A 21,957-nucleotide genomic window follows, 5' to 3' on the forward strand; every position below is an offset into this window, starting at 1 on the left:
AAATGCCATTAAAATGTTTTGGCCTTAAAAGATAGCAAGTATATAGGTATCAATTTGACAAGAGATACACAGAAACTCTGCATAGAAAACAACAAAATATCAAAAGAAATTAAAGAAGACCTAATTAAATGGATAGATAATGTTCATGAATTGAGAGACTCAATGTCATAACCATGTCAATTCTCACCATGTTTATTTACAGTTTCAATGTGATCCCCAAAACGTCTCAATAGGTTTCTTACTTTCACTGTGTGTAGAATCTGACAAGTTGATTTAAAAATGAATATGGAAAAGGGCCAAAAATAGCCAAGACAATCTTAAAGAAAAACAATAAAACTGGAAGATTTATACTACCAAAAACCAATAATTATTATAATGCTCTAATAATTAAGACAGAGCGTCTTAGTGTAATTATAGACAAAGTAGTGGAACAGAAACAGGATCCAGGAGTAGACCCTCAAATATATGATCAAACACATAATTAATGACAAAAGGTAACACCTTTAGTGTGATGGAAAAATAAAAATCTCTTTAATAATGAAGCCAGGTATACTGGATATCCATATGAAAAAAAATATCCTCCTTCCCTACCTTACACTATACACCCCAAAATAAGATCAATCCTAGATGAACTGCAGACCTAAATGTGAAAGGTATAATTTTAAAGCTTCTAGAAGACAATGCATATCAAAAGATTGTTATAACTGTTACAGCAGGCCACAGAATGTGTAAAGGTATTTGCTGTACATACATATTGCAAAGGACTACTGTGCAGAATTATAAAGGATTCCTACAAATCAATAAAATAAAAAAATAGAAAATGGATTTTAAAAACTCAACTGCAGTTCTCAAAGGAGGATATCCAAATGGCCAGTAAGCATATGAAAAGATACTACATCACTAATCATCAGGGAAATACAAATCAAAACCACAATGAGATATCACTTCACACCTTTCAGAATGACTATCCTTAAAAAGACCACAAATAACAAGCGTTGGTAGGGATGTGAAGAAAAGGAAACCCTCATACACTGCTGGTGAGAATGTAAACTGATGCAGCCACTATGGAAAACAGTAGGGAGGTTTCTCCAAAAATTAAATATAGAACTACCATATGACCCAGCAATTCCACTCCTGGGTATATATCCGAAAAAAGCCAAAAACACTAATTTGAAAATATACGTGGCATGCCAATGTTCATAGCAGCATTATATACAATAGCAAAGATATGTAAGCAACCTAAGTGTCCATGAACAGATGAAAGGATAAAAAAAGATGTGATATATAATTACAATGGAATATTACTGAGCCATAAAAAAGCGAAATTTTTGGACCTAGAGAGTATGCTGCTTAGTGAAGTAAGTCAGACAAAGACAAGTACTCTATGTTATTACTTATATGTGTAATCTAAAAAATAAAACAAATGAATGTATATAACAAAATAGAAACAGACTCACAGATACAGAGAACAAACTATTGGTTACCAGTGGAGAAAGGAAGGGCAGGAGAGGCAAGATAGGGCTATAGGATTAAGAGATACAAAATACTATGTATAATATACACTAATATGTATAAAATAGATAATTAATGAGAACCTGCTGTACAGCACAAGGAACTCCACTTCGCTGTACAGTAGAAACTAACACAACATTGTAAAACATCTATAACACAATTAAAAAACAAAACAAAACTGGAAACCCTCAGATATACACACAAGAACATGGATGTTGGGGCCAAAGCATGAAGGGTCTTGAATATGCAGCTAAGAATTTGGACTTGGTGAGAAAGTCCACAGGGGACTGCTAATGCATTAAAACAGGGGACATATGTGATCTCAAAGTACAGCAAGTCATCTATGCTGGGGGGGTTGAGTAATCAAGTGTTTGAAAAATAGCAAGAAAGATATGGTGCAATTGCTCTCAGAAATATTCTAGAAAGTCTGTAAGAGATAAATAGGAGAGTAAGACACACTGAGGACATAGCTGAGAGGAGAGAGTGTGATGCTGCACAGACCTCATTCCAAAAATTGTCGTGGCTTTCTGAAACACAGCTTGGTTACCTAGCAGTGGAGAAAGCAGATAACGGGGTGATCCAACACTAGAGATTAGCAAGGTAACAGAAATGTTGAAACACTGAAATGACTAACCATGGGTCCTGGGGGACAAGCAAGGCAAGTGAAATCTACAAGGTGCTTATGAGCCAAACTGATATAGGAGGGAGGGGCTGAAGGACTAGATCTGAATACTGTGAAATATAACACAAGAGTCATTGTCACCTAAGTCTGTCCTGAGTCCTAAGCCATACTTGAGTGGTGGAGTGCACAAAAACAATCTCTCCAAACACAATGCAGAAAATCAGACTGGACCAATAATGCTGATTGTATTTGGAGGAAGAGTTGTAATGGAGCATCCATAGACTGATAGAAGGTGATCCCTGTGGTTGGAATAGGTGGGTCTCCCCAGCCTCCTCCAATCAATCACCTGAGAGCCAGTTTGGTGCAAAACAAAACTAACAAAATAGAATTCATTTTGGTTAGATTCAGAAAAGTGTACAGGTTTTCACTGCTAACATCATCACAATTCCTATAATTCTGAAGAGAAACATTAACTAAACCAGCACAACAGCATATTATGCCATCTTTCTTTTATTTATGCAACCTGAATTAAAATTGAGCATTGATTTACTGATCATCATTATCTCTTTTTCATAAGCTAATTTCAGCTCATATAAAGGGTATAGGAAACTGTCAGCAAAACGTACTAGTTTTATGAATACACAAGACAAATACAATGTAAATCAAAATTATCATTCATTTCCAGCTAATGAGGTGCTTTATTTTCTTCAATAAATATATTATTTCATCAAAAAATACTATGTATAAAATATATAAGCAACAAGAATATATTGTAAAGCACAGGGATTATAATCCATTTAAAGTCATTACAAAATAAAAATATTGAATGACTATGCTATACATTTGAAACTAATATAATATTATAAATCAACTATACTACAATAAAATTTTTTTAAAAACACAACATTCAGTGTTTGTGAGTGAATACAGAACAATCACTTTCACACATTGCTGGTGCAAGTGTAAATCCCATGCAACCTTCATGAAGGGCAATCTGCCAACATTTATTTTTTAAAATGCAGCAATTCCACATCTAAAAATTTATTCTACACTTAAACTTTTACAGATTATTCTCTGCAGCATTGCTAATGATAGAGAAAGACTGGAAACAATTTAAGCATCAATCAACATTTATTGGTCAAATAAATTTCAGTACAGTCCTACAATAGAATAAGATGTATACATAAAAATGAATGATAAAAGAATGATAAATACTGGTATGAAAAAATCTTCAAGATACATTAACTGTAGAAAGGCAAGACATAAAACAGTATATATGGCATGCTACCATTTGTGTAAAAAGTGGAGAAGTAATATTTATATGTAAAAATATTAACAATAAAATTGTCTCTTTGCTCTTTCTCAGTCATTACTCTAGGAGTTGGGTAAAGTCACAGCCCCTCCTTGAGGCCTTCCCAACCATTCATCCATATGGAATTTCATCCGCGGCTCTTATGTCATTCCAATACTACCTAAATTTTAATTAAATGTGTAGAAGCATGTTTTTGAATGGGCTCAGCTCAATAGGATAAATATAGAAAGGGCTCTAGACACCCACCACTGATTTCGAACACTCTCTTCTGGCTCTCCCTTCTTAGATCTTATGCAGTATCTTGGGCAAATCATACTGCTTTCCACGTCACCTTCAAACATTAGAAGGTTTCCTCTTTTTCTCTCCCTGCCCCACATCTTCCTCAATCATTCTGCAGCTTGTCACCCATCCAGAGGCAGATACAGAAAGAAGATGATTCAAGCAATATCTTCTTTGATGAGCATTGTTGTAATTTAGGGTATTCTGTGGTGCAGGTGCACAAGCTAGTTCTTTCTTGGGGGGCACTTTTATGGCTTCTTTGGAGTTACTTCCTTTAGGAATCTTGACATGTTTTATGCCCTCTCTGCCTAATGTCTGTTGGCAGCCATCCAACTGCAGCCTTCAACAGTATTCTCTCATATCCTCTTTCTGCGCAAGTCGGCTCCCTGCAGGCAACACTTTGGGCAAGGTCCAACACCACTACTATCCTAAGCATACACCCCTCCCATGGAAACTCACCCCCTCTTATCCACCAGATTTTGTGAGTACGGCCTTCTGGCTCAGGAAGCACACCTCTCCCTTCTTGCCTTACAGAAGGAAGAAGCTCCACCCAGTTCCTGACTTCAAGCCAGACTCCAGAATCAGCTGCTCTCTCCACAAAGCTAAAGGGGACAACGTCATGTTCTCCCAGAAAATGCATCATGTTCCCTTCTCCCTACACTATCCTATATTTCATGGACTTTGCATGTGTCATTTCTCTCCTATTTGTCCTTTCCCCAAGCTGTCCACTTCAGTAGGGTATAAATCCATCCATTTCCAGTGCACAAAATATTTTTATTATAGTTCAAACATCTGGGAACTTTTGTATGCCACGTTCCACTTCTGGAAAACACCCCTAATCTCTCAGAGACATTCTCTTGATTCCCGCTGATATTTATTACAGATTCTCTCCCCCAACTTGATTGTGTCCCCTAGGTGAGGTGATTGAGTCACAAACCTCTGCAAAGAATCTCCTGTCAGAGGAATCTCTAGATTTCTGTTACAGCTCCAAGTAAAAGATGGGAGTTTAAAGTTCATAGTCCAGTTTCGCTGTATCTTTTCAAATCTTACGAAAACTTGTCTAGCATCTCTCTATTTTTTTGAGGGCCTTGTGTTTTTACTTTTTAAAAGGACACTGTATTAATTATCTATGGCTGAGGAACAAATTACTCCCATATTTAACAGCTTAAAATAACCGAAACTGATTATCTCATAGCTTCTCTTGGTCAGGAATTGGGGCACAGCAGGGCTCAGGGTTTCTCAGGAGACTGCATTCGCAGTGTCAGCTGGGGCTGCCGTCATCTCAAGGCTTGACAGTGAAGGGGACAGCATCTCTCTTTTAGAACTTGAGCATACTTGTCACCTGATACCCTCAGCTTTTGAGTATTAGTTAATTTCCAACAAAAAGATACATCCCATTCTTCATCCTGTTATACTGGCTTATATTGTCTCCTATAGTTCCAGGTATGTTAGCTTTGCCTGCCCCTCACTGAATTGAAGCTATTCCATGCCAGAGAACTGGCCTATAATTCTTCCGTATCCCCAATCTACTCAGAGCAACTACCACAGACCTGAGTGAAAATCACTTGATTAAGGAATATGTAATTAATTGTCACATTATAGATTCATAGCTTGTAGGGCTTATAGATTACTTAATTAATAAATTACTTGATTAACAATTTACTTGAGTAATAAACATAATTACTTGCCATATTATAGGTTCACAAGTTGAAGGCTGATAAAAGCTGACTTAATTCATCCCCAAGGTGCCCCGTCTATACTCCTGGATACTGATCCTTTCCCAACATAGTTTTTGTGGAGGAACAGATATATTCTGGTATAACTCTGGACTTTTCTACCATCTGAGGCCCTGTTGTTGCTTCAGAGGTACTTTTGTGAGACAAGTGGCTCTTTTAATACCTCCAGAAGGCCTCCGTGGACATCTTCTATATTCTCAACTCCACCGGCTACTAGTGTTTAGCAACCCTTCTTTGGGTCAATTTCAATTAATAGACAGGTTCTGAAGACTTCTCACATGCCTGAATTCATAAGATTAAGAAGATGTGGAATCTGAACAAAGGAGCTCAAATCATAGGAAATACAGATATGTAAGGAAATCACTGCTCTGTATTTTAGTGGGTTCAAAATATTGCACAGATGAAGATATAATCAATTCTGGTGGGTGGATGGTCTCAGAAGCTTCATAGGGGAAGCAACAGCCAAAGTGGGCTTTGAATTAGCCCAAAAGATAAAGGAAGGGATCCTCCCAAACAAGAGAAATGAATGTGCAAAACCCCAAAGACAAGACTCACAACTCCTCCTCCAATTAATGGCCACCAATTTCTACTTAAAAGAATAAAAAAGTTAAACATGAAGCTCCCAATACAGAAGCTACACAAGTGAAATGTGACATAAAATCTATTCTATGTATATATATATATATATATATATATATATTTTCTTTCTGCCTATGTTTTAATTAAGTCCAGGTTTTCTTTTAAAATAACACCCGAATGTTAATAAGGAAGCACAGATTTAGGTTTTGACAATTCTATAAATTTGGCAGAAAATATACAGTATATTCTCTAAGAACTATGTATTTTAGAATTGAAAATTTGCCAAATTCTTTTTCTCACAGTAAATAAGGAAATCAAGATATTTACCAAAATAAATGTGAGACATATCATATTTTAGTGTCTCTGAAAACACCTTAGTTTGCTTTTTTCAGAGGCAATCTGAGTTGACAGTGTTTTCAATTACTTAAAAGAGCAAGATGCTGGGAACATTTCTCAGTTAAGGGCGAAGTTAAAACATGTCAACATTCTTCCCAAATCCAGAAAATCACTTTAGGATTTGCAAAGACAAATCCATATAATCCTCTTGATTTTTAATCTACTGAAATCAGTGGTTGAACAAGAAGTGTCTTTACTTCTGCATCTTTCAACAATAGCTAAGTCTTTTGACGAGCAATTCTTAACCATTGCCACTGACGAACCCCAGCCTAAAGAAATGAATGGATGCACATTCCCAGGCTCCAGAGCTGCAGTCTGAACCCTTACGCCACCCCACAAGGGCAGCATATTTCTTTGAAGCATTTCTCTTTATCTAAAAATTTCAAAAGCATGTTTTTATGTTCCATATAAAAATATTAAAATGTAAATGTCAACAAAATATATACTTCAGGAAGATATCTTACATTTATTTTGTGACTCCTAGTACCCTCTGGCACATCTCCACCTACTCCCTGTTGCATTAATTCAAGAAACTGAGCTTTACATTTTAAAGAGATTTAAAAACCCTCATAATATTGGCTAATATGAACCAGAGCTTGCTACATCAAAATAATCACCTCATTTAATTCTCACAACTACTCTATGAGGAAGGTACTATTATTATTCACTGTTACTAATATCCCCCTATGACAGATAAGGAAACTGAGGCTCAGACAAAGTCTATGATCTTCACAATGTTTTAATGTCCTACTACCTTTCTCATATGCATGGTTTATATATATTTTTCCAATTTCATGTATAAATTTCAATTTTTGAGGCTGTATTTTAGCCAGTAATATGTACATAATGTTACATGAATAAACATCTGTCATGAGTTTAGTACCCTCCATATCTGCTCCCACTCAATAAATACTGCAGTATCCATTGGCCATCATAAATAAAATGTGTATTGTATTTCACAGCTCAAGTATAGAAGAGTGCTCAGAAAACACTGAATTATTAACCCAATTTTGTGAATAAGAAAGCAGACCAAAAGTGGTTGAACAATTTTTCTAGCATCTTACAACTAGTAGAAAAGGTGAATTTCTACAACAAGCAGGCACTTCCAGAGAAGTCCCCAAATAAAAGGTGTTTCTTACTTCCACTGCCACATCTAAGCTACAATCTCAGAGTATAAAATAAGAGCATTCTTCTCAAGACAACCCCTTGCATTTCATGGTCATTTACACTTATTTCTCTTATCTGTGTGCCTGCACCAGTACTGTCCATTTCAACAGGATATAAACCCAGTCAGTTCAAATGCACAAAATTTTCTTATTGCAATGCAAGGAGACAGCAAGGAACAGGCAGCCCTTGCTTTTCACTACCCTCTGTGTACTTAAAATGGTTTCATAAAGCCAATGGCCTCATTGTGAAGTAGATCGTATGTTCTCATGGTAAAAAAAAATATTATAATGGAAAAACAGTGACATAAACAAATAATAGCCTTCAGACCTCAGCTCTGCCATCACTTCCTCTGAAAAGCCTTCCCAGTACATCCCCTTCTCCCCTCAATACACACAAGCCAGGTCTAGATCAGCTTCTATCATTATACGGCCCCTAGAAACATTAATTTCCATTTAATTATATACCATTTCAAACAGCATGAGCATTTGATTAATCTATACTTGACTATAAGCCTCGATAGAGCACAGATCAGGCCCTTGGCTTACCACTGTAATTCTAGAACCTGATATATAACTGAGCACATATTTGATGCTTAAAAATATCTGTTGAATAAATGAATGAATGAATGAAACCTACAAACAATATATTAAAATCACATAATTATTTTCAAACAACTTTTCCCAGATCCTGGGAATTTAAGAAGATTGATCAGTTTAAGAGATTGATGCCTCCTTTTAATGTTGGTAAATTCTGTGATAGAAACAGGATACATTAAAAGTAATTTCAGTGAGCTTAGAACTGAATTGAAATACAAGTACTATAGAGTGCAGATATAGAGAGGTTGTGTCAGATTTGCTCAGATTACTTCAAATTTCACCGTTCTGCATTCCTGTGCCTCAGCTCCTCAGGAAAATTTGTTCTTGCCTGTCCTCATTCCCAATTCAGTGGAGAACTATTAGAAAGCCTAATAATTTTATTTATTGTACACTGATTATGCTTCAATGTAACTAGACTCTGATTAAAAAATTGCCCTCAAATTGCTCCTAATCTAGGAGGGAAAGTATAATCCTGAGTTCATATCCCCAGTACCAAATGCATATAAAAAATATGTACTTAGAAAGAAAAAGAGAAAACAACAGAAAAGAGCAGAAGATAACAACAAATAATTTCAAGAACACCAAATTCAAGACACCAGATACTCCATACTCAACACACATACCTGCTTGAAGATATCCTTGGCTTCATCGTTTCCTACCACATACTTCCAATTCCGCTACTAGAAACTGACCTGCTTAGCTGTTCCTCCTCTCAGCCACTGAGAAAATTTGATCTGGCTAAGTCTGATCTCTGACTACTGTCAGCAAAAAAAAAATAAAAGTCCTTGGTCCAAGACAAAGGGACAACACTTTTTCTTAATATTTCTTTACATTCTCAATATAAATACAGCATTCCTGCCTGAGACAAGTAAAGTACGAAAAGAAGCATGGATTTTAACCCTTGTTCATTAAATATGAATCAGATTTGTATAATATCAATACTATATTAGCAAGTCATCACCATGTATGATTCATCTCCAAGTTTCTTTCTTTCCTGTTCTCCTGGCTAAATAACATACTTAGTTATTCTCTACTTTCCTACAACACGATGCTGTCCATATTTTTTTAATCCCTAAACTTAATTCTTAGAGGGCCACTTTGTTTCAGTCTACCTAATTTTAACTAATTTTATATCATCCTGCCTTCAAGGTGCTAACTTTTTCAGATATAGTTCCATTTACATTTAATATTTATATGTAAATATCATTGGGGTAAATAAAAGTGATTCATTTATTCTCTAATACATGTAGAAATTTCTCAAAGCAAAGAAACTGGTCTGAAACATACCCTACTGTCACAAATCTCATTTTTCTGGTGTTCAGCTGACCCAGGGATCAAAATGCTTATTCTACATGGTACCTTTTGTCCTTACTGCGAAACATCTTAAAAAGATAAACTACATATATCACCCACAAGTTTTCTCTTTGAATCACGTGTCAAATGATTTTAATTCAACTTCCAATCTGACCAACCTCCTGAAAGGGCTTTTATAAAGGTCAGCATTCACCACTTAATTGAATAAGTGGCCTTTTCTTTGGTTTTTAGCTAACTGAACTCTGTATCTTTTGTCACTATGATAGACCTTTCATTTTAAAGGTATATCTTCTCTTGATTTTCTTGATGATACTCCATCTCATTTTTTTCTAACCTCTAACTTTTTTCTTGGTCTCCCACAATAGATCCTCTTTTTAAATATTACTAGTATTAAATTCTATCATTAGTCCACCTCCTTTATTCTCTGCTTTGTCTCCTCAAGAGATCACTTTCACTTCCATAGCTTCAACAATCACCTGCATGCTGATGACTCACAAATGTATTTATCACATTGACCACTATCATAAGTTTCACACCTATATTTGTAAGTACCTTTACTTGAATGAAATACAGGCATCTCAAAGTCTTTCCATGAAAACCTACTCTCTCTGCTACATTTATCTGAAAAGTAAGGCTAATAATAGCACTTACCTTATAGAATTATTAAGGTAACCTTAGCTGCTGTAACAGACAAACCTAGAAATTTCAGTGGCTTAAGGCAACAAAAATTTATCTCACCTCAATTTCAATGATTTGGTAAGTAAAAGTTGTGATGCTCTGCTCTTCTCTATGCATTCATTAAGGCACCCAAGAAAGAAGGACGATATGACATAATAAACACACCCTGAGCATCAGCCTTATTTAGCAAACAAAAAATAAAAGAGAAAGAAGACAATTTCCTAGGAGGTTTTGTTGTTATGGGACAGACCTACAATGGTATGCATCACTTCTGCCCACATTCCTTTAGGTTAAACTCAATCACATGGCTTAAGGAAAAAAAAAAAAAAGACTGGGGAATGTAGTCCAGCTCTACATACAGAAGGAAAGAGAAATGGTGAACAGATAGCAGCCCCTGCCACAGCTGTGAAGATTAAATTAACACATAGCTAGCACTTACTTTAACACATAGTAACACAAAAGTTGGCTTCTCATGCATGTGTTGTCATCTAAGCTAAAATTCTCAGTTATCTTTCATTTTTCACTATCACATGCCCAGTTGGTTATCAGATCACACAATTCTGTCTTACAATTATCTCTTAAATTTAAATCTTTCCCTCCATTTACATTGCCTTAGCTCCATAGTTCTGAACAATGGCTTGAAAATAGGATGACCTGGGGGAGTTGTTTTAGAAAAATGCTGACGCCTAGGCCCCAATCCAGATTAATTAAATATCTGAGGTATCAAAACTTTATTAAAGCTATCAATGTAACTCTAATGGACAGCCAAAGTTGAGTACTGCTCTAATCCAACCTCCTCCTTGCCACACCCAAGATGATCTCATTGAAGTACCAATTTAATCATGACATATCCCCTGCTTAAAAATTGTTTTTGAACTTCCATTGTGTAAAGCAAGGTGTGCACATCTAAATAGACTTTCAAGATGATTCACTGGGGAAGGAAGATGTTTATCTGTATGATTTATTTCATGCTATTTTAATCATTGTGTAATTTTCATAATGTTCATAATTTATTAATACAGTAAAATCAAGGCATTTGCTTACTTAAAACTTGTTACTGACTCTGAATTCTCCAAAGCAGTGGTTTCCTATGTAGAATGTAAGTACCTGAGGGGATATGAACGTTGATACACTGGGGTCTAACACTTATTGTGAAACCTCACTAGGACACTGTGACAGTAGAAAAAAAGGTAGAGCCTATCCATGGTAGGAAATCTAACAAGAAGTCACACACACACATACACACACACACACACAGAATATATATGGAAATAGATATAGGAAATAAAAATAGGATGAGCTAGAAATAAACCAATGTCAAAGAAACGGACAGCATGCAAACTTGGAGACATGTGGAGAGACAGAATGTTTCCCCTAAAATTTGAAAAACCTCAAGGTTTGGCCCACTTGGGCCAAAAAAAGTCTGCAGAATATAGTATGGAGAGATAAAGAGATAAAATATATGAAATATACATTAGGATACAGAGAAAATAAAGTGATGAGGTATAGGATAGATATAATTAGAGTTACAGAAGGAGAAGAGAGGAAGAGATAGAAGTAGTATTCCAAATGAGAAAGCTGATAGTTTTCCAGACTAAAAGAAAGACATAAACCCTCAGATCCATGATGTAAAAATTTATGCCAATTGGTATAAATAAATCTAACTTTAGGACACATCACAGTGCAAAGAGAAAAAGAAGGTCTTAAAAGTAGCCAGAGAAAAGACACACAATTGACTGTTTTTTAATAATTGAAAGGCAGTGGAAATAAAGCTACAATATTTTGAAAAGAAACATTCTTTTTTATTGAAGTATAGTTGATTTACAATCTTGTGCTAATTAGTGCTGTACAGCAAAGTAATTCAGTTATACATATACATTCTTTTTTATATATTATTTTCCATTATGGTTTATCGTAGGATATTGAACATAGTTCTCTGTGCCATACAGTAGGACCTTGCTGCTTATCCATTCCGTATATAAAAGCCGACATCTGTTAACCCCAACCTCCTACTCCATCCCTCCCCTAATCCTCCCCCCTTGGCAATCACTAGTCTGCTCTCTATGTTCATGATTCTGTTTCTGTTTCATAGATAGGTTCATCTGTGTCATATTTTAGATTCCACATATAAATGATACCATATGGTATTTGTCTTTCTCTTTCTGACTTACTTCACTTAGTATGATAATCTCTAGTTGCATCCATGTTGCTGCAAATGGCATTATTTCATTCCAAAAGAAAATATTCTTAACCTAAAGTTATACAAATATCAAAACCTTAGAGAATGAGGGCAAAAAAAAAGATATTTTCAGATTAAATAAAGGTCAGATAATTTACCACCAAGAGATTCTTACTGAAGGAACTTTTAGAAGCTGTATTTCCAGAAAAGGAAAGCTATCCCAGAAGAATTGTTTTATATGGAGTAGAAAGAGTAAGCAAATAAATTGAGTGATTCTAAACACATATTGACTGTGCAAAATAATAATTATATGTCTACCATGTGGAACTAAAATGCTGAACAAACAGCATAAATAGTAAAGGAGTGATGCCTCAAAGCATTTTAAAGAAGTAATTAATTGGTGAAAACAGAAGAATTTAAGATCCAGGAGGTCAATAAAAGATGGTCTATTTTCTTCTCTGTTGTATATTCAGCACCTGAAGGAATGCCTGAAACAACAGACACTCAGGAAGACTCTGCTGAATTAAAACAAATTTTGTTTAACAATTGTCTAAGTCAGGGTTCTCCAGAGAAACAGAGAGAAAGAGAGATTTATTTTAAGGAATTGGCTTATAGAACTATGGAGGCTGGTAAGTCCAAAATTTACAGGGAATGCCAGGAGGCTGGAGACCCAGGGAAGAGGCAATGTTGTAGTTCAAGTCCAAAAGCTATTCAAGTCCGAAGGCTATCTTCTATCAGTAAGGATAGTGGCACTGTGGGTCAAGATGCATCAAATGGATTTAATCCATGAATTTATAATGACACTAACTGATAACTAAAGGGATGGAGTCTAGCAATTGTTCCGCCTTGACTTTATGAGCTGTATTTCAGGGTAGCCAAATCTTTCATAGAAAGGAATGAAAGAGGGCTTCCCTGGTGGCACAGTGGTTGAGGGTCCACCTGCTGATGCAGGGGACACGGGTTTGTGCTCCGGTCCAGGAGGATCCCACATGCCGCGGAGCGGCTGGGCCTGTGAGCCATGGCCGTGAGCCTGCGCATCCGGAGCCTGTGCTCCGCAACGGGAGAGGCCACAGCAGTGAGAGGCCCGCATACCACCAAAAAAAAAAAGTAATGAAAGAAACAGAGATCTAGATAAAGATCTTCAATGGCTGCTAACATCACACATACAGAAAGAAACAACTAGACAGGATAAGGATTTTGTACATCCTTATGAAAGTAAACAGTAACATCTGGGAAGTAGTCTTACTGAAAATATCAAACTTAAATTTAATCAAGTTTCTAGGTCTAACCAACAATTTCCAGAAGACATAGGGATCAGAGAAACATGTAAACAATACCTCAGGAATGTAATCAGCAAAATCTACCCTATAAACAAACAGCTCAGTTGCTATGACAACAACCAAAAAAGAAAAAAAAAAGCAAGGAGAAAGTAAAACAGAAAGAGTAATCTTATAGATTAAAAGGGCCTTGAGAAACATACTAACCAACTGTAATGTATGGACATTATTTCAATTCCATTATTTGAGTCATACAAATCATTAAAAAATGAAATAAAAAATCTGAACACTGGATTTTTTATTATATTAAGAAATTATTTATTTATGGTACTATAAATATGATGTAGCACTTCTTAGTATGACAATGGGGTTGTAGATATATTTTAAAAGAGAATTTATTATTTAGAGATGTATATTGAAATATAACAGCTGATATGACATAATGACTGAGATTCACTGGAAAATACTCTGGGAGATGAGAGGAGCCAGGAAGTTGGCAGGGAAGCTGATAATTTTGGAGGCTGGATAAATAGGAGTTCATTACACTAGTCTCTCTGCTATTGTATGTGTATATCTTATAAATTTCCTAGTATATAAAGTTAAAGAATATAGACAAAGAAAACCTAGAGAAGTAATTCATTTTATCTGATAAGTTTGTCAAATGAAAATAAGGAATTTGTAGCTTCCTATGTGTGATTAAATAACTCTTTTTCTGAAATCTCCACTCTAATTGCCCTGTCCTCATAAAATACAAATTGGGCTTATACAGAAATTAGCAAAGCAGCATTCTCAAACAAGAAAAGCCAAAACAATTCTAGGAATTAAAGCATGACATGGTCACATACTTATGTTTTATACTAGCCCCTTCAACACTTTCTCTCTTTTGCTTATGTCCCTACTTAGGTCACCCTGGCTTTCCATCAACACCCTGTTAAAGCAAACACCTGCAGTGGCATTTTCTCTGCTCATTTCAGTGTGCCCATTAACCCTCTCTATCCCAGACTCTCTCTAAAGATAATCAATGTGAAAACCTTAAACCATAATTGTATAATTATATTCTCAATATTTAAACTTCTATATGACACCAAAACATTTTATTTATGCATTTTGTAATAGAGAACTGTCAATGCATCTCTTTTCTTCTGCAGAAATATTGGCAGAGCTTCAATAAATAAGATATGCAAAATCAAGATGACTAGTTTCACCTTTTTTCAAAGGGCAGAGAAATAGATAAAGTTTATATTTCAAATGACAATATTATTCATGTAAGAGCATCACACATTTTGTTGATTCAGATCCCAAAAAGGGTTAGTCACCTCTTTCAAGTACTTCTTCAGCTTTAACACACACAGAAGCACTAGCTATAGTCACTTGATTGCAACAATGAGGATGCACACCCTCTGAAGTTTAATGGGGCAGCTGTTCGAAGGTCAATCCAAGTTAACTACTCATTTTGGTCCTCCTATCTTTTGCTTGGAAGACAAGCATATAAGAACAAGGGAGAGAGGGGTATTTTATTTTTTTAATGTGCTCCAGCAAATGCAAAACAAGATTTTAAACTTCTTTAATCACTTTGCTTAATGTTGTCTTTAAAGTCTGTTTAGATATTTGTTCTCATCTTTTTGTTCTAAAGCTTGCTCTTGTCAAAGCTGAATGTTTGGGCTTCCCTGGTGGCGCAGTGGTTGAGAATTCACCTGCGGATGCAGGGCACACGGGTTCGTGCCCCGGTCCGGGAGGATCCCACATGCCGCGGAGCGGCTGGGCCCGTGAGCCATGGCCGCTGAGCCTGCGCGTCCGGAGCCTGTGCTCCGCAATGGGAGAGGCCGCAGCAGTGAGAGGCCCACGTACCACAAAAAAAAAAAAAAAAAGCTGAATGTTTTTTCAGTCAGTGCATTTTTTCTTCATAGTTGCATATATCATATCTCTCTTACTAAAGAAAGAATTCTGAGAAGAAAGAGAAAAGAGATGCAGGGTGTCCATCTCCACCCTGCTATCTGCATTTAAAAGGTCTCCCCACCCTTTCTCATTCTATAACTATTTATGCCTAAGAAGCATAAAGTCCTATGTTTCTATTTATGGAGATTTTTATACTGAGTTATAGGAGTTGCCAGATTGTCCTGAGTACAGTTTTTAAGGGATTACATAGCTGAGAGCCAATAGCATTTTTTGGCTTTCTTAAAGGAATCAGATAACAACACTCATTTTACACCAGTTTATCCATTTGTTTTTATTGCTGATTCTTCGTAATGCATAATCAATGTTTTTCATGGTACAACTAGAAAACTACTAGCTCTCACAGAAATGCTATTTCAGCACACACATGAATTCATGGTAGCACAAGATGAATAGTTTTAGTCTGGAAAGTATATACAATATAAACCAATGTTGCTCAGAACAAAATTTAGTATAGCGTGGGGGTATGCTTTCTGTCTAGCTAGATGAATTATTTCATTCCAAAGTATAAGCATTTTCAAACACAAAAAATCTAAAAGTTTTCACATGTTTAATTTAAAAGCAGTTTCTTGACATTCATTGACTCAGGTTAAGATTTTCTCAATATTTTGAAACCCAACTAGAGGATCATTTTTACATTAATTGGTTTGAAAGTATAAATACTTTTGTGTGGAAAAGCTTAGAATTCTCATTCTTAAAGAGAAGTGAATACACATAATTAAAGAAAGTGAATTTGATATGATACCCGCAATTATACGCATGATGGCTAATCTTATATTGCATTATTAGAAGCATATGCTTTACTTTCTTATTGAATTAATGAGACTCAGAGATTATTCCTGTTCTGTAACTGAATCTGTTTTCAATTAGGAAAACTTTAAACTATTTCCCCCAAGTTGATTTTTAATGAATGGTGTCTAAAATATACTTTGGTACTCCCTATATTTTAACGCAAAAATGGTTTGTACTAAGCTTTATCACCCATTACCATTTCTTTTCGTCCCAACTACTTGATCTTTCTCTTCCTTCTCCTTTGGACAGAAGTGTTTCAAAGGGAACTGTGGTAATTCTCTTAATGTTTAGTACAATTAGCAAAGATTCAAGAAAATGTCTCCCAATAGAATGATTACATCATACGAGACTGGCTAGCTTAGTCATCCTATAACTATTTCCACGGCTTTGGTATTTAATCCACATAAATATACAGAGGCTGCCTCTTTGCTAATCTCCTTTATCTATGAGAATTGAATCATAGGTCTTTTGGATTGGACATATCACCATATGCCTTTTCCAAAATTTCATAGCAAGCACACGGTGAAAGAATGTTACTGTCTACCCATGAAATAAACAAAAAGATGAGGATAGTGATTTGGTCGTAGTCTCTTTCTCCGACCTCTGTTTAAATGGTATCTTCCCATGATATTTTCCAGGACTATATGCTCCCCACAGAGCCATCTGTTTCATCTGGAGGGGAGGGTGGTAGAGTATGCTATGTTTCCTATTAAATGTGTCCAGCGTCAGACTCACCATTATTTTACTCCACCTCCATAGCCAAACTGTCCCCAGAAGTGAGTGTTCCTAACAAACTTTTTTCCCCTGTGGTCATAATTGCACAGCTTCTCTCATTGGACTTAGTTTTATAACTGTCATTCCCATTATCATTTTCAACAATCACTCCACTGCAAATGAGCAAGCTTGAATCTTTCACTTATTTCTTTGGCAATATTTCTTCAAATTTATTTAGACAAATAAATGTTCCATTGTTTTGAACAGCTAAATTGAATTAGCCCTCATTAATAGTGTAACTTTGTAAATAGCAGCATGTCCAAACATAAATAGTCCTGGCTGAGATAATGTTCTACACGAGTTGCTGATATCCTGGTGTGCCTGTTCCAGACTCCAGGATATTGACTACAATGATCTGGTACCATCCCCATAACTTAGATATCTAACCAGAGTGATATTTTAAACCTTTCATTAATTAGATACCCTACAAAAAGCACTAAAAGTTTTACTGTTGCTGTGTTTTGGAAATGACTGAATCCACAGGTGGAATAAGAGCTATGTAAGATTTACTATGAGGTTAATTTGAGCAAGAGGTTTAGACAACAAATTCTAAACACTATTCAAGGAGATCCTATTTTAGAGGAAGAAACTTCTCTGTGATAGGTATTATACTAAATTCAACAGTGAACAGACAGATATTAAGGTCTAGTTTCTCTTTTAATCTCCTTCCTTTAATTAACAACTAAAAGAAATCTTAGTTGAATGGTTCTTTTTTTTTTTAATCTTTTTCTTGCCTTGACTCTTCTGCATCTTACTAATGACTTTCCATTGGTTTTCCTATCTCACTCCCATCCACCCTGAGATTTCTCTTCTTTGTATTTAAGAATCTTATCTCTCTTTAAATAAAATGTTACCTCTACATCTCTAAAAATGTAGGTTTAATTGGAGAATGAACATCTTACTGAGGCTATTGTCTTACACATCACAATCTCTAATCATCTCAACATTCCTACAAGGTAGGTATTATGTTTTCCACTTTAGAGATAAGAAAACTAAGGTGTGCAGACATACTGTGTTGTACATCTAATGAGTGTCATAGTCAGGATTCACATTAATATCTGTTTGACTCCAAAGCCACCACTCTGCCTCACTCCACCCACTGTAGGTACTATATCTTCATCAACAATATCATGTACCAAAATGTTCATTGCAGCTCTATTTACAATAGCCCAGAGATGGAAACAACCTAAGTGTCCATCATCGGATGAATGGATAAAGAAGATGTGGCACATATACACAATGGAATATTACACAGCCATAAAAAGAAACGAAATTGAGCTATTTGTAATGAGGTGGATAGACCTAGAGTCTGTCCTACAGAGTGAAGTAAGTCAGAAAGAGAAAGACAAATACAGTATGCTAACACATATATATGGAATTTAAGAAAAAAAAATGTCATGAAGAACCTAGGGGTAAGACAGGAATAAAGACACAGACCTACTAGAGAATGGACTTGAGGATATGGGGAGGGGGAAGGGTAAGCTGTGACAAAGCGAAAGAGAGGCATGGACATATATTCACTACCAAATGTAAGGTAGATAGCTAGTGGGGAACAGCCGCACAGCACAGGGAGATCAGCTCAGTACTTTGTGACTGCCTGGAGTGGTGGGATAGTAAGGGTGGGAAGGAGGGAGACACAAGAGGGAAGAGATATGGGAACATATGTATATGTATAACTGATTCACTCTGTTATAAAGCAGAAACTACCACACCATTGTAAAGCAATTATACTCCAATAAAGATGTTTAAAAAACAAAAAAAAAAAGATCCCTGAAGAAGTTTGGTTCTTCCAGTAAGGACTTATTGTTAATTACCCTAGGATTGGGATAGCTATGTTGTTCTACTCTGAATGTCTCTATGCTTTAATTAAAATATTAATATTCAGCCCTTTTCTTCTACAGTGTTCTAAGACTGTGTCTGTGTGTGTGTGTGTGTGTGTGTGTAAAGATCCAAACTCAATAAATGGTATCAGGTTCACCAGAAGCAAGCATTGAGAGGAGAATTCATGTGCAAGAAATTTATTAAGGAAGTGCTCCCAAGAGTAACCAGTCAGGAAATGAGGAAAGCAGGACAACAGAGGTGAAGAAGCCATGCAAAGGTGTGATTCCATGTGAAGTCCTAGCCTCACTTTCACCACCAGCCTCAGCTTCAGCCTGCTGGAGCTAAAAGCTCTAGAGTATAAATTACATATCATAGTTCGTCCCAACTGGAGGTAAAGGAGCTAGGCCTTAATCGGTCATTGACTAAGGGCCGCTCCAGAAGGATGTGAACTCCCAGGTACTTCCAGTTCTGTGTAAACTGTTAATGCGCCTAGCAGCCATAGAGAAATTTTCCAAGAGAATCCGGATATAAACAACTAGAAGAAAGTCTACACAACTTGGAAGGGTAGGTAGAAGGATCTGAGGTAATTTGGGCAGCACACAAATAATTGGTGAAAGGATAATGGGAATTAGTTATAAAGCTAAAAACCCCAAAGAATGAAACTGAAATTATGACTACAGGAATGAGAAAATGCTTATTACCATTGCAGATGGTTGTTTATTAAGCATATGTTAGTTTACAAATAATGCTTTACCTGTCCGAAAAGGATTTGAGGGTACTGCAATTAAAGACACATATAAGGTATGAGTATTAAAATAGAAATGGAAAATTTCAAGCCTACAGCTACTGGGAGATACAAATTAATATATACCTAGGCTCCTGTGGTCATTGTACTTTTTATAATTAAATTTATATTTGAGTTTCCTGATAGTCATGGCAAAATGATAAGAACACTTAATATAAGATCTATCCTCTTAACAAATTTTAAAATATACAATACAGTATTGTTAACTATATGCACTATGCTATATAGTAGACCTCTAGGACTTAGTCATCTTGTATAACTGAAACTTCCTACCCTTTGGATAATACCTCCCCTTTTCCCCATCTCCCCATCACCTGGAAATAACCATTCCACTCCCTGTTTCTATGAGTCTGACAATATTCCTCAGATAAGTTGGATCATATAATATTTGTCCTTCTGAGTTTGGTTTACTTCACTTAGCATAATGTCCTCCAGGTTCATCCATGCTGTTGCAAATGGCAAGATTTTCTTTTAAGACTGAATAGTATTCCATTGTATGTATACCGCATTTTTTCATCCATTCGTTCATTGATAGATATTTAGGTTGCTTCTACGTCTTGACATTTGTGAACAATGATGCATGAACATGGAGCAGATGTTCAATATAATGAACATAGGGGTGCAGATATTTCTTCAAGACACTGATTTTAATCCCTTTGAATATATACATTGCTGAAACATATGGTAGTTTTATTCTTAGTTTTTTGACGAACTTCCATAATTTTTTTCACAGTGGCTGCACCAATTTACATTCCCACCAACAGTTTACAAGGATACCAATTTCTCCACATTTGTTATCTTTTTTTTTTTTTGATAAAATCCATCCTAACAGGTGTGAGGTGATATCTCGTTGTGTTTTTCATTTTAATTTCCCTGATGGTCAGTGATGTTGAGCATCTTTTGCTATACCTGTTGGCCATTTATATGTTGTCTGTGGAAAAAATGTTTATTCAAATCCTTTGCTCATATTTTAATCAGATTATTTGTTTATTATTGAGTTGTAGGAGTTCCTTATACTTTGGAGATTAACCCCTTATCAAATATGTGGCTTGCAAATTATTTCTCCACAGGTTCCATTCCACTGGTTACCTTTTCTCTCTGTTTCCTTTGCTGTGCAGAAGTTTCTTAGATTATGTAGTCCACTTGTCAGTTTTTACTTCTGTTGCCTGTGTTTTGGTATCATATACAAGAAAATATTGCCAAGACCAATGTCATTAAGCTTTTCCCCTATGTTTTCTTCCAAGAATTTTAAGTCTTATGTTCAAGTCTTTAATCCATTTTGAGTTCTTTTTGCGTATGGCACAGGTAAGGGTCTAATTTCATTTTTTTGTGAGTATCGAGTTTTGCAAACACCATTTTCCCATTGTGTATTCTTGGCACCCTTGTTAAAAGATCAGATGACCATATATGTAAAGGTTTATTTCTGGGCTCTCTCTTCTGTTCCATTGGTTTATATGTCTATTTTAATGTTAGTATCATACTCTTTTAATTACTGTAGCTTTGTAATATATTTTTTAACATCTTTATTAGAGTATAATTGCTTTACAATGGTGTGTTAGTTTCTGCTTTGTAACAAAGTGAATCAGCTATACATATACATATATCCCCAAATCTCCTCCCTCTTGCATCTCCCTCCCATTCTCCCTATCCCACCCCTCTAGGTGGTCACAAAGCACTGAGCTGATCTCCCTGTGCTGTGCAGCTGCTTCTCACTAGCTATCTGTTTTACATTTGGTAGTGTATATACGTCCATGCCACTCTCTCACTGCGTCCCAGCTTACTCTTCCCCCTCCCCATGTCCTCAAGTCCATTCTCTACGTCTGTGTCTTTATTCCAGTCCTGCCCTTAGGTTTTTCAGAACCTTTTTTTTTTTTTTAGATTCCATATATATATGATAGCATACAGTGTTTGTTTTTCTCTTTCTGACTTACTTCACTCTGTATGACAGACTCTAGGTCCACCCACCTCACTACAAATAACTCAATTTTGATTCTTTTTATGGCTGTGTAATATTCCATTGTAGATATGTGCCACATCTTCTTTATCCATTCATCTGTCCATGGACCCTTAGGTTGCTTCCATGTCCTGGCTACTGTAAATAGAGCTGCAATGAACATTGCGGTACATGACTCTTTTTGAATTATGGTTTTCTCAGGGTATATGAC

The sequence above is a fragment of the Globicephala melas genome, chromosome 12 (assembly GCF_963455315.2).
Source record: "Globicephala melas chromosome 12, mGloMel1.2, whole genome shotgun sequence".
In the NCBI taxonomy this organism is placed as follows: Eukaryota; Metazoa; Chordata; class Mammalia; order Artiodactyla; family Delphinidae; genus Globicephala; species Globicephala melas.